Source organism: Silene latifolia, chromosome 4, assembly GCF_048544455.1.
Source record: "Silene latifolia isolate original U9 population chromosome 4, ASM4854445v1, whole genome shotgun sequence".
In the NCBI taxonomy this organism is placed as follows: domain Eukaryota; kingdom Viridiplantae; phylum Streptophyta; class Magnoliopsida; order Caryophyllales; family Caryophyllaceae; genus Silene; species Silene latifolia.
In genome coordinates, this window is record NC_133529.1 from 106925269 (window position 1) to 106939634 (window position 14366).

At 33.6% G+C, this 14366-nt stretch overlaps 1 pseudogene; it reads right to left on the bottom strand.

Annotated features, from left to right (window-relative positions):
* Positions 1 to 2853: 2853 nt before the first annotated feature.
* Positions 2854 to 14366, bottom strand: part of LOC141652387 (respiratory burst oxidase homolog protein A-like) — a 28115-nt pseudogene continuing 16602 nt past the window's right edge.

The window sequence follows — 14366 nt, forward strand, 5'->3', positions numbered from 1 at the left end:
AGTGTAACTAATTTTTGGTGGGAAAGTTATAACAACGGTTACAATAGAAAAACCCGTTGTTATAACTAAAGACAACGGTTTTTTTTAATATCCGTTGTTATTGTTTTAAAAAAAAATAAAAATACAAAGCACTACTGCCAAAATCTCTCCTGCATCAATTAATTATATATTACTAGATGCATTATTACTGCCAAAATCCCTGCATGAAAGGACACAATATATGGAATGCGAAGGGTTATAAGATTTGAAGCAGGGATATGGCACAACTTCCTAAACAAAAATATACTTCGTATTAATTTAAGTATCAAACCCTAAACATATTAATTAAAAAATAACTCAAACGACACATATACTAATTATAAATTCATTCCACTATCTCAATAACCAATCCATTATATCACTATCTCCACCCTAAACTCCAAACCCTAAATCTTTAAAACCTAATAAACTCCAAATTTACTTCAATAATGAATGATACCATTCGTTTAACATGCATTATGATCGAGTACAACAAAAGTTTCATACGCCGCTTGCTGGAAATCGAGAGGAAGAACAGGCTCTTCCTTGACCAAGCTTGGATCTGGCTTGGTGCAGGATTTAGAGCCGCGGTGAAACATGGCTTGGTGCAGGAGTTAGAGCCTCAGATAATGCAGCTATATGAAGATATTACATCTGCGGAACAAAACCTCCAAATAGGAAAGGAGGAGATGATGATTCTCATAGAAGAGAATGCATCCCTAAATGAACATCTAAGAAATGTATTTTTAGCAATGCATTAAGTTTATGTATATATATCAATTAATTAAGTTGATGTATGTCAAATGTGGATTTGTTTTACTATCTTCTCCATCATCTTCTTTGTTTTATTTTATTTAATTTGTTTTACTAATAAACGCAGAAAAACTAAGCGAATAATTAGAGAAAGAACAATGACGGAGAAAAACACAGCAAATAAAATAATTAGAGAAAGAACAATAATGACGGAGATGACAAAACCTAAAACCATAAAGCGATAGATATATACCTGATAATTAGAGAAAGAAAGAGACGATGACAACAACAGTGACGGAGATGATAAAGCGACGATGAGAAAGAGACGATGAGAAAGAGGGTGGTTGTGTGTTTGTTTTTGTGGCTGTAGCTGATCTGTGTTTGTGTGGTATATATTGTGGTATTTGCTTGAAATTATTGACAACGGTTATTACACATAAACCCGTTATCATTAGATAATATATTAACAACGGTTCCTTTGACAACCGTTGTAATTACTTTTCACTAATTTTGCGCCAAATTATTAACAACGATTATAATGTATTACAGAGTAAACTGTTGTTATTAGTTTTTATATTAACAACGGTTGTGCAAGTTTGACCCGTTGTTAAAACCAATAACAACGGTTAACAATACATAACCGTTGTAATTAAGTTTAGTAAAATTTCGCGCAATCCATTGTACAACGTCTTTTGGTGATTTTCGTGAATAAGCGTTGTTAAAGGGCCGTTATGGTTGTCTGGATTTGTAGTAGTAATTTATCATCATCTGAATCAACTTCAATATCATCCATTGAAGGATCCTCCGACATGAAAGATTCAGATCCTTAACCTTGTACTGTTTCTTTATAGGATAGGTTGGGTGTCAAGTTCTCTCCATGACTTGAAGGAATCGATTGATTAGCGATGAGGAGGGATTCAATATTAGTTGAGGGAGCGGCGATAAACTCGCTTAAATGCATATGGAAATGAGGAATCTGTACCACCAAACGTGGAATTAGATTCGGGGGGCTGGTTGTGGTGGGGAGGTCTCCGGCGGGAGACCGGTGGAATTACTGATCATAAGGGAAAAAAACTTTATCTCTCTAAAAAAATAAGACGGTTTTATATGAGAGTCTGTATTGTGTTGTCCAATTTAACATGTACATATAAATGTGATATTTTTTTTTTCAAAGTTTAAAACATCTATAACATACTCTCTCTCATCCAAACTAAAGGTAACAATTACTTTATCTTACTTGCCGAGGCACGTTTTGTAACGTGAATATCTTTAGTTACACATTATTAAAAATTATAAAAATTTGATATTTTTATAGCATTCATGACGATAAATCAAACAAGATCTCACATGACTATATTTTGTCTTATAGATTAAGAATAATATCGAAGATTAACTACGACCATAAATAGTGCCAAGATTCTTAATGTTACCATTGGTGTGGTATGGAGGGAGTACAATTTATGTTAGATCTTATTAGAAGTAAATAATTAAGAGTTAGCTTTTGAATGGAATAAAGACCATGAATTGTACCAAAAAGCAAGTGTTACCTTTGATTTGGATGGGAGGGAGTATAATAAAAGGTTAATTCTTCTGTTTTTTAATATATTGCACTCTCACATTTACAGTATATTTTGAGACACTCGTATATCTTTTCGTAACGAACTTCTTGTTATAATCATCAAGAAAGTAATTCTTAAACTAATCTACTTTAGTAATAAAATAAAGTTAAAGATTTATCTCGAATTAGCGAAACCATCATACATTTAGGTACAAAGAAAAGGAGTGGGCACTATACGAATTTGTCTCAACCAAGCTTTCAAGCATGCTTATGCAAACTTGTACATTATGTTCACGATCGTTAATTTGTTATCGTACATTTGTACATCCTTCACTCAAAGACCATATCCGTGTTTTTGCTTATTATATCTACATATTGATGAAATTATACTCTGTATCACTTAGAATAAGGAGAAAAATGTCATTCAATGTCAATGGGAAAGTTGAGAGGCGCAAAGAATTTGTTCAAGAGACTCCTTAAATATGTTCCTGTGAAATTAGAATTTTGTTACTCCTCAATGTTTGTACTTCATATTGCAGGAAAAGATTACACTCTTACTGTGTAATGTATTTAAGACGACGAGAAAAATTACTTTCTACAATGGCAATGAGAGTTGAGATGTGTAAGGAATTACCACAAGACACTCCTTATTAGAAATGCTCCTTGTGGAAGTCGAATTTTGTTTCGCCTCGTTTATTATACTCATTGCAAAGGACTTTCAGTTCTTTGGCCAATATCGGTTCACCACAACAGAAAACCCCTGCTCCCAACAATATATTTCAGATAAACAATAATAATGAAAAATTGTAAATTAGTTATTATATTATAATACATTTTTTTAACGAAATACTACGTAATAATTAGTACCTAGTGTAAAGATCCAAGTGTTCTACAACTCAAAACCAAAACAAAAAAGTGAGGAACTTTGTAGCTTTTTCTAACTTACCTATTTTTTCATTTGCATGCTTGGAGCCTATATTTGATAGAACTTTTTTCCAGTTTGGCTTAGCGAAATGGGTACGGACCTGTTAGGAAAATAGCGTAGAATAAATTAATACATGAGAATTTTAATTATCAACGACTTCTAAGAAATATTTGTGAAGGAAAAAGAGAACTAATTTTAATTATCAACGACTTCAAAGAAACACATTTCTGAATAGGTAATAATACCTTTGTTCCGGAGACAATATCGACACCATTCTTGGCATGGTTGAGTGTTGCAAGCATGGTTACGAGAGCAGATCGTGCATCTCCTTCGTCGTAAACACTAGTAAGGTAGTTGTGCATCTCAACTACACCCTGTTAGCAATAGCAAAACCCATTAGACTTTAAAGAACGAGGAAGAGAACTCCGCATCAAATTTAAAATTAAATACTTTAATGTTTTAGTTACCCGCTTATCAAGCTCAACAATTTCATTCATGACCCCTCTGAACCAATCAAAAGAACCTTGTTCATTAGTAAGCCAATAGAAATATGCAATTTTTGTCCTCAATGTCTTCTTTTGTTTGCTCGAATCCATGTTTAAATCAGAAGCCATCTCCGTAGCCAAAAAAATTAGAAAAATTTCATGTGAATATGAGGGTGACAATGAAACGTTACCAGGTTAAACAAAAATAGGTGAAGCACTCACTTGCTGCTCCTCCTCTTTGATGATATTGTTCATCAAATCTTTAAGGATACTAATGAATGGAGCCACCCCAATACCATGACCGACAAAAAGAAGAACATCATAATTACGGTAATCTTGAGCTGGAGCACCATAAGGCCCATCTATCAGCAACTTTGGCAACCTAAGACCAAATTTATTATCATGTTAAATACTTACAAGTAACCACAATATAGTAAGAAATCTAAGTCAGTACAGATATACTCCATAATAAAATGGATAGAGAAAAGAAAAGTGAACAAAGACCTTTTTGTTGTTGCCTCCGAACTTTCTTTGAATATTTTGTGAAGTTGCTCCGTCCAATCGCCACTCTGGAGCACGTGGATCGAGAGATAGTCATCCCCGGGAGAGGAAGTAATTGAAAATGGGTGCCTGGAAGAGAGTTGTAATTCTTTACCAAAGTTTATGTACATTGCTCAATAACTGCATTTAAGAGAGGTGAGTGACAAATTACCATTGAAAGAGAGAAATAGCAGGGCACTGAACAAACATGTACTGTCCACTCTTATAACTAAATTGAGGCGGTTTTGACATTTGCAGTGAGAGGACATTTCCTGGATATATAGCCACCTAATTTAAAGTAAACAAATTATCAGTATCATCCTACATGTTAAATACAACCGCTACTTTCTATTTCCATATGAATTTTCTAAAAATGTAGTTTGAGACGATAGTTGAGGAGACTAACCTTCAAAAGACGGACATTGTACAAGCTAGATCGAAATAGTCTTAAGGTCCTTTCCCCCGCATACAACAACACAGGAACAACAAGATACATCCACGTCTGCAATAATGAATAATAAATTTAACTTAAAAGCATGCACTTTTAATAAGCCACTGGTAAAATGAAATTTTATAATATGGTGGTATGAAGATTACCGTCTTTTTGTACCATTTGTGGACAAGATAAAGTTTTATCCCATGGATGAACAGACACATGTAGACAATGATTAAAAGATGGTGGGAATACCAAAAGGCATTGAACCCTGTGAATCTGTTAAATGGCTTAGGCAGCTTGACAACGCCATGTCTAAACTTACGAGTAGCAAGAGTGAAAGTAATTGCCAGCAGCACAACCATAATAATCCCTGTTACACCTTCCCAGCCAAGAATTAAGTCTCCATATGTAGGCTTATGACCTTGAACACTAAAGTCACTCAAGTAAATCATAAATTCTATTGGTGATGATTGTTCTAGCCTCACAAAGTCGCACGCAAGATGAAGCCCGACATGGAGCACAATAGCTAGCACAATGGCTCCAGCAACTATCTGCAGAAGTTTAAATAGTGAATATAATAACAGTGAGATAGTGATGCCAGAACAGATAAAAAAGTAAAAACTTGTCATTTTGTCCCTATGTCCTACACAACTCCCTCTACTCTAGTTAAATTATTTACGTTTACTTTTTAGTCTACTCTAACTTAGGAGTTTATTTACTATATATAGTAACTAAAAATGATAAAGATCTCATATTACTCCTAATTAAGCAAGCATCCCCTTACTGCTAAGAGAATAATTTTTTTTTTTTTGTTTTTCCTCCAAAATGCATCTAGCTAAATAAATGGTAATACGTAAAACTTTGTTTCACTACATTATTATCTTTTCAATGAATATATTCTTATAATTAAACTCATAATTATGATTTTTTTTATTAAATTAAATAAAATTAGTATTAAACTATAAACTGTAGGTTAGCTAAAATTTTCAGTAATGCAATAATTATTACTGTAGAGAATAACTTGATAGATACTTACTATTAACTTCGTGACAAAAAACAAATTCATTAAAAAAAAATTCACAACTTCACTTAATTCTCTTTGGTTAGTTTTCCAATTCAATTTTTTTTTGTTTCATATCAAAATACAATGGAGGAAAATATTAAATATTTAAAAAGTATAAATAATACACTAAAAAAAAACTCTATATACCGCGCATGCATTGCACGAGAGCTATACTAGTTAAAATACCATTCGATTCATTTGCTTCTTTATTTCTCTTAATCAAAGGGCAATAAGGTTATTTCGTAGTTTTTCCATAAATCTCACCTTTACTCATATGGGTCAATAGAATGAGATGGAGGGAGTAAACTGTATGTAAACATTTTTTTTCGCCCTTTTGCCAGTGGCGATTCTAGAAATTCAATATAAGGGGTGCGGAAAATAAATTTAAATATCTAAATTAAATTTAAACATGTAACCAATTTAATGGGTCAAAAGAAGCAGAAGGTTACTATTTCATATTGTAGGGTAGTTTTTATTTGGTCCGTTTTTATATTACTCCCTCCGTTCCGGTCAATTGTTATCTATTTCTTTTTTGGTGTGTATCACTCATTTGTTATCTATTTCTACCTTTGATAAATTTAGGCAAGTGGACAAGTGGGGTATGTGATATGGGCAAGTGGACAGGTGAGATAGCTCCTTTAGTTATCATTATTTTTCTCTTCTTTTTCTAATTTTTTTTGGTCTTTGTGCCGAACTGAATAGATAACAAATGACCGAGACGGAGGGAGTAGCTTATATACGAAAAAAAAGTAAAATTGTTTGTAATGGGAGTCGAGCCCACAAACTCTAAACACATGTCTAAATAACCACCAAACAAACAAACTTAAGTTAATGCTTTATTAAACGAAAATGTATATACTTCACGGTTGTAGGACCCCTAAAATCACCCTTGCCTTTCGTGAAACCAATGTGAACTGATGCTGAATTTACATCAGAATAATTGCTTAATAACAGAGGCATTGGAAAAGTGAAAAATGTAGTTGGTATACCTTATGGAAGTTGATATTGTCGTCAAAGGGCATAATGTAAGCGAGTCTGGTGGTCCTAAGCCAAGTAATGGTATTCCTACAAACAGGAACCAGTATTAAAGCCATGTTGAATTTCAAAGTCTCAGCTGCACCCTTAGCTGTAGTAAGGCAATAACCCATAACGTTGAATGCCGCATTGCGTCTGTATTCGATAAATTTCCATATGAATAGGGCTACCATGATCAAAATCCATAGGCTTAAAACCCATATCCTCTTCCAATTATATTTCAAAAAATGTAACACATTTATCCTCATCCTTTGTATAGAGCTCCTATATCTTAGTTCGTGTAAATTTGTGCTCAAGGCGTGGTCGGTATAACTGAGGGCCATACTATATTTCGTGTACGAGTCCTTTTGTAACAAGAGTGTCTCCAACTGCCATAACTGCATTATTTGTCAAGAATATAATTAGAGAAAGATATGCAACAAGAGATTTGGCTCTCATAGTCAGTTACTCACACACACTTGGATTTGCACCTAGAACAGAAATTGACCTCTAAACATGCTTATACTGTATTAATGACCACAAACATGGTGGAATCAAGGGTGGGGTTCAGGTGAAGTTGATTTTAAATTTGCTTCTAATTGTTAAATTAACTTGCTACACCGATTCACTCATAAAAAATTCTCTACTTAGATTCTATTTCAGTGTGTGAAATTCGGTTTCAAAAGATCATGTTACTACTGTTACGTGTATAACTATTTAAGTGTGTGTTTCGCCTAGCTTGAAAAAGTGTTTTTGGCCTCAAAAACACTTTTTGGCCAAACATATTATTTTCTAAAAGTTACACAAAAAATTGTCAAAACTAAAATTCCATATTTTTGCTCATAAAAATAGAAGCAGCAATTTGTTACTTCTGCTTTTGAAAAACACTTTTGAAAAATTAAACTTAAAAAGCAAAAACTCATTTTTGAGAATCAAGGCCAAAAATGCTTTAAATCATTTGTTGTAGTAAATGTTATGTTAATGACAAGATCAATCCCCTATATACTAATCCCCCAAGTACTAATAGAATAAGTCTACTCAAAAACTTTACCATCAAAATACACACACTAAATAAGGAAATAAAATGAAAAGTTATTTATGTATGATATAATGTTTTCATTAAAATATATCGAGTAATATTTTCATTAAATTATATTTTTCATTAAAATATTATAAAGTATAATCTTTTCATTAAACTATAAACTATCCTTTGTAAAAAACACAAAATTACAAACTGTTACGCTAACTTCATGACTAAAAAATAGTTAAAATAATTTGAGAAGTTTATAAAATAATATAACTAGCCTCATGTTAAGAAAAACGTTTTCATTAAAATATCAGAATGGTATGATTTTTTGTTTTATTAGTTTTGTCGTTTCAATCATTTTTGTTGTCTAATCAAAATGTAGGGATGCGAAATCTGAAAAGTTAATAGTTATCAATTTAAAATTTATAAGTAATACACTGCAAAATAAAACTCAATATATACAGAGCATGCATTGCACGTAGACCTGTCAAAAGCTGACCCGACCCGAAAACCGACCGTAACCCGACCCGTAAATAACCCGCAAATAACCCGGTGTTTTCAACCCGAACCCGTTTTGACCCGTAAATAGCGGGTTGAAACCCGACCCGTAACGGGTTGACCGTTGGGTCAAGGCAATATATCTTCCTTAATATTGAAAATGTCAAATACGTATTGACTTATAAAATTCTAAGGAAATATATGTATATATACAGAATGCCGCGTCATCACCTTGAACCATATGCCACGTCATCACCTTGAACCATATGCCACGTCATCACAACAAAGTGTGTGCCACACCGTCACTTTCACCATATTACATTAATCCTTATTCTACGTCAGCACTGCCATGTCATCATTTCAGGCGACATGCCACGTCATCACCTTAAAGTGTGTGCCACGCTATTACTTTCACCGTGTTACATCGAACCGCATTCCATGTCGGCACTGCCACGTCATCACCTCGATCACATGCCACGTCATCACTTCGAAGTGTGTGGCACACCGTCACTTTCATCGTATTATGTGGAACCGCATTCCACGTCAGCACTGCCACATCATCACCTTTGATCACGTGTCACCTCATCATTATTAACCTATATGTGTCTCACTGTCGTACTTAGCGAGTTAGTTAGGGTAATGATGATGATGATGAGGCGGTGATGGCGAGAATGGTGACAATTAAGTTGATTAAGACGAGCAGGATGATAATAAACGTATAAATGGTAGGAATTACGATATAAAAGAAGTTTTAAAAAATAACAAAAAAGATGTTGATCGACCCGTTTTTTTTACCCGAAACCCATATCGAACCGTTCGTCTAACGGTGTGATATTGAAAATATTAAGCAAAAAATGTTTAATCTTACTAATATCATATATTAAACTAGATAATAATAAAATTTAAGAATAATTATGCGTTTATAAGTAGAATTAAAGAAAATGATTTTTTTTTTAAAAAGGCGTTAATCTGACCCGTTCTAACCCTAAACTCGACCTGAAACCCGTATAAACCCGACCCGTATAAACCCGTATTTTTCAAACCCGAAATAGACCCGACCCGTATTTTACCCGAACCCGAAACCCGCCCGTTTGACCCGTTTGACAGGTCTAAATTGCACGAGATCTATGCTAGTTTATAGTCACAATTTTGGTAAATATTTTTTTTAGAAATATTAAGCTGCAAATAAGCATCTTTTAAAGAAGAAAGATCGCTGCTTCTTTGTTGATTTTATCAGATCGATTTAGCTCATTTACACCATTCACGAACCATCTCAGGCAATAGATCTGACCCGAAGTTGATCAGAAAGCGGAGCAAAACGAACCTAAAATAACTTGATCTGAAATGACCCGACCCAAAATGACTCAATATGACTAATTTGGAACATAATCTTTTTAACTTGACCTAAATTAACCAAAACAAACCAACCTCATTCAGCCTAGTAATGTTCCGATCCCAAAATTATCCGAGAGACATATACGCGAAATAACCTGACCTAAAATTGCGAGACCTAAACTTGATTTGAATGCCCTATTTAACATGTCTACTTACACGCGTGTCTTGTTTAATTTGTGGGTATTAAACCTGACTATTACAACATTCCTGTTTAACCAATCGTTGGTTGGCGCAGTGGTAGCATGGGGCTGCGCTTGGTAGGGAGGTCTGCGGATCGATCCCCCACAACTGCGATTGGGAGGGGTTTAAATACCGTAATCCTTGGACACGCCCCGAAATCCGGATTAGTCGGCCCAATGTGGTTCGGATTACCGGATGGTTTAGACAAAAAAAACAACATTCCTGTTTAACAAATATAGAGTATCTAACTAAGAGGTGGCAATTATTGAAACGACCCGAAGCACAACACGAACCCGACACGAAGTTAGCGGGTTAGGGTTAAGACATTGTGACCCGTTTAAATAATTAGGTTGACACGAACACGACACAAAACTTAAATGGGCCGGGTTAAGGTTGAGCTCTTTCGAGACGAACCTGACACAAATAACACATTTATTTAAAACTGTCTTAATATACTTACGTTTAGTCAATAATTCAACTCAAAAACTTTAAAAATAAGCATTTTCATTCATTATTTTTGGGATTATAGGGTTATAAAGCTTAGTTTATTTTATTAGTTTATTGGTTAAACGAGTTAAGTGAGTTAAACATGACTTGCTTAAAGATAAATGAGTTGAAAACGTCGAGTTGGGTTATATAAAATTTAAATGAGTTAGGTTAGGGTGGAGACAAATGACCTGTTTATGTAAATGGGCCGGGTTAGGGTTGAGGTATTGATGACCTTTTTAAAGTTGACACGAACACGACATGACCTGATCTTTCATTGTTATTTTTCTTTTATTAATCTAAGCATTGTTTTTTCCTTCCTATTCTTTACTTACTACTTCATTTGTTAGTACAACCTAGGCACCACCTAACACTTTGAGTTTTTCTAATTTGACTTGCGACGAGACATGCGAGTCGAATGGCAAACTGGCATGCGAATCATTTTAAGGAAACTAATAATATCACAATAATCACTAAACCATTCATATAAGAGAGCCTGTCCGTTATATGCTCATGGTTTATAGTTTTAAGTTTTTCATAGCTACATACAATGATAGTGATAAAAATATATATAGTTACATAACTTACAACAACATAATATTGTGGAGGACTTATTACCTCAATATATCCAAGTTTTTCTGGATCCAATTCTTCCATAATAAAAGCGGCATATTCATCTGCTTGATCTCTTATATTTGATAGCTTGCACGCTGAAGCACTTAATATTATTATCTACACAACATTGCAAATGTCTGAGTTAAAATAATAGCATACTCATGTCAACAATTAGTTGTACACTTGAACAAATGTACTCCCTTTACTTGAAATTATCATTTAAGTTTTCTTTGTACAAAGGGTAAAAAGTTACTTTTAACTCTAGTTTTCTTCATTAATGTACCCCCACCAATAACAACAAAGGCTTAGTCTCAACATAGTTTGGGGTCGGCTAACATGAATTATCATCCGAATTCGAGTAGGTTTGAATATGTCAATACGGTCAAAGGTAAATAAACAGAGCAAAAGAAAATACATAAATTTTGATGAAACAAGTGTTTTTTTATAAATAAAGCATAATGAGAAAAGTGTGAAAATGGGGTTAAAAAAAACAAAATGGAATTATAAAACAAAAAGAATATGAGTCATTTTTAAAAAATAAATAAATACATCTTTAAGTTAAATGATACTCCATAAAAGATAAGTAAATATCTAAAACTTAAACTAAATCTTCAACATGAAATATTTCTCTCCATGACGCTCTCTCCCTCGCCATAATCTCACTAGTTCCCAAAACATTCATATCGCTTTTAATCATGTACCCTTGATCTTCCCCTTCTTCTAACAATATTATTGATTCCTCAACTCTCAACTCTCCTCACTGGTACCTTCGGTGCTCTCTACCACACATGAACGTACAAACTACCTTAAGTGGCTTTTTCTCAGCTTATCTTTAACCGACTCAACACTTAATTTTTCTCGAACCACCTCGTTCCCTCGACCTATCATTTCTTGTGTGACCACACATCTATCAAATCATAAGAATTTCAGGTACTCTAATTTTTTGTACATATCCATATTATACCGCCTAACACTTAATACCATATAAGAGTTCATGCTTAATAGTCGTGCGATAAAATTTATTCTATAACCTATAAGGTACAACAAAATCACATAGAAATGTCGTGACAGTTTTCCATTTCAACCATCGTGCTTTAATTATATGGGACATATCTTCGTCTAATTCTCCATCTCTCTAGATAATAGATCCTAAATACCTAATATAGTCAGAAACATATAGTACTATGTCCCCATAAAAGCTGATTGAACCTACCTCCCTACCTCTATTTTCACTAAACTTATACTCCAAATCTTCTGTCTTCTTTCCGACCAGTGTGAAGCCTCGATATTCTAACATCGGTGTCCATTGCTCCAATTTCTTCTAAGCTCCATTCTACGTTTCATCATTCGGTATAATATTGTTTGAAAATATCATGCACCATGAAACCTCGTTGAATTGATCGTGTCAATTCATCCATAACAATAGCAAAGAACAAAATACTAAGAGCTGGACCTTGATATTATAATAGGGAACTCTTACGTCGTCCCCACATTAGTCCATATACTTGTAGGCCAGTATCCTTGATACATGTTTTTTATAAGATCAATATATTTTTGTGACACCCCTTTCTTTACTAATGTCCACCAAAGTACTTGTCTCGGGGCCCCATCATACGCCTTCTCTAAATCAATGAACACTATATGTAAAATTGCAAATCCTTCTACTTGTCCTGATATTTCTCCACCAATTGTCTTATAAGATCGATCGCTTTCTTTGTTGACCTTCCTGGTATAAGTCCAAATTGCACCCTTACTTTCCTTCTAAGTTTTTGTTGAATCACTATTTCCTATACTTTCATGGTATGACTCATCAGTTTAATTCCACGGTAATTCGAACAATTTAAACATCACCTTTATTTTTAAATAATGAAATCAAGGTAAACATCCTACAAGCCGAAAACATCATATTACTTCTCCAAATCTAGTTGAAAATCATTGTTGGCCATTCTAGTCATTTATCCCGTAAACATCTCCACATTTCAATGGGTATTCCATGAAGCCCTTTTACTTTGTTCAATCCAATCTTTTTAGTGCCACGTTGACTTTAATTTTTGAATTCTCTTGCTTAAATTCCTTATTAACCATGTTTGAGCGAATATATAGATTCCCATTATTCCATTCTTGTTACCCATTAAATAGATATCGAATGAAGTATTTCCTCCATCTATCCTTTATCTATTTGTCTCCTTCCTATACATTGTGATCAATGTCCTTTACATATTGGGCTCTCCTATATCTCGCGTCTTCTTGTCCCTAACCCGAGCAGATTTATTTATTTGTTTTTCTCCATCTTTCTAATATAATCTTGCATGCAATTTTTAACTAACCTTTCATTTAAGATCTTGTGCAACTCCTTTTTTTGGCTTCCCTACGAGCTTCCTTGTACTTCTCATAGCTGTCTATGGTTCTACATATTCACAACAGTTTATTCAACTCTCTGTTCTTCCTTCTCACTTGACTTACTATCGTATTCCACCAAGATACGTCCTTATTTGGTAACGCGACTCCTTAGATTCTCATAACAATTCTCTCGCTAATTTCTTAATTTTATGGTCCATCATATTCCAGCTTGAAATTATATCCATTTCTAAGTAATCAGACCAAACTTCATTATCCAAAATTTCAAACCATAAATTTCACTTGATTCTCTCCATTAATATACCATTTTTTATAAACAAAACATCGGTGAGGAATGTTTCATGATGAAGGTAAATATATTAACAAAGTTATAATTTTTTTATTAATTTAACGATTATTATTTTAGGTAAAACTTTTTAAGCTTTAACCTTTAAAATCAAATTAGGAAGAAACTTATAGGATGAAGGTAGTAGAAGTTTTGGAAGTTCATTGTCAACTTTTTATTATTTCACGTGCCTCCATAGTTCTTAATACACTTAATGTTATTTCAAAACTTAGACCAGGCTTATCTTAAAGTTGATGTCGTTTAATCAAATATTCCATTTTATAATACAAATTATTAGAATGTTTTGCGTTTTTGGAGATTTGATGTACTTTCTTGTCCATGACTTACTTTTACCTAACATTCCCTTTTTATTTATTTACTTTGTATATATGTTTCTTTCAAGTTCTATTCTAATGAAACTCAATTTTGGTATTAAATTATGATAGAGTAAAGTAAAGTTACAAATAGACATGATTTCCGTACATGCATTATAGCGTAACTTATGTACATTAACTAGTTAACTAACCATTAATAAGGGGCGAGATTATGAATATTGCCCGGTGGCCTATTATTGCCCTCTACTCCCTTCATATAAATACTTTATAACCGTCGTTTTGTGAGGAAAACCTCTTTAGAATATCTTGTTAAAGTTGTATTTATCCTAAAACCTCAAAGACTCTTAGTTTAACT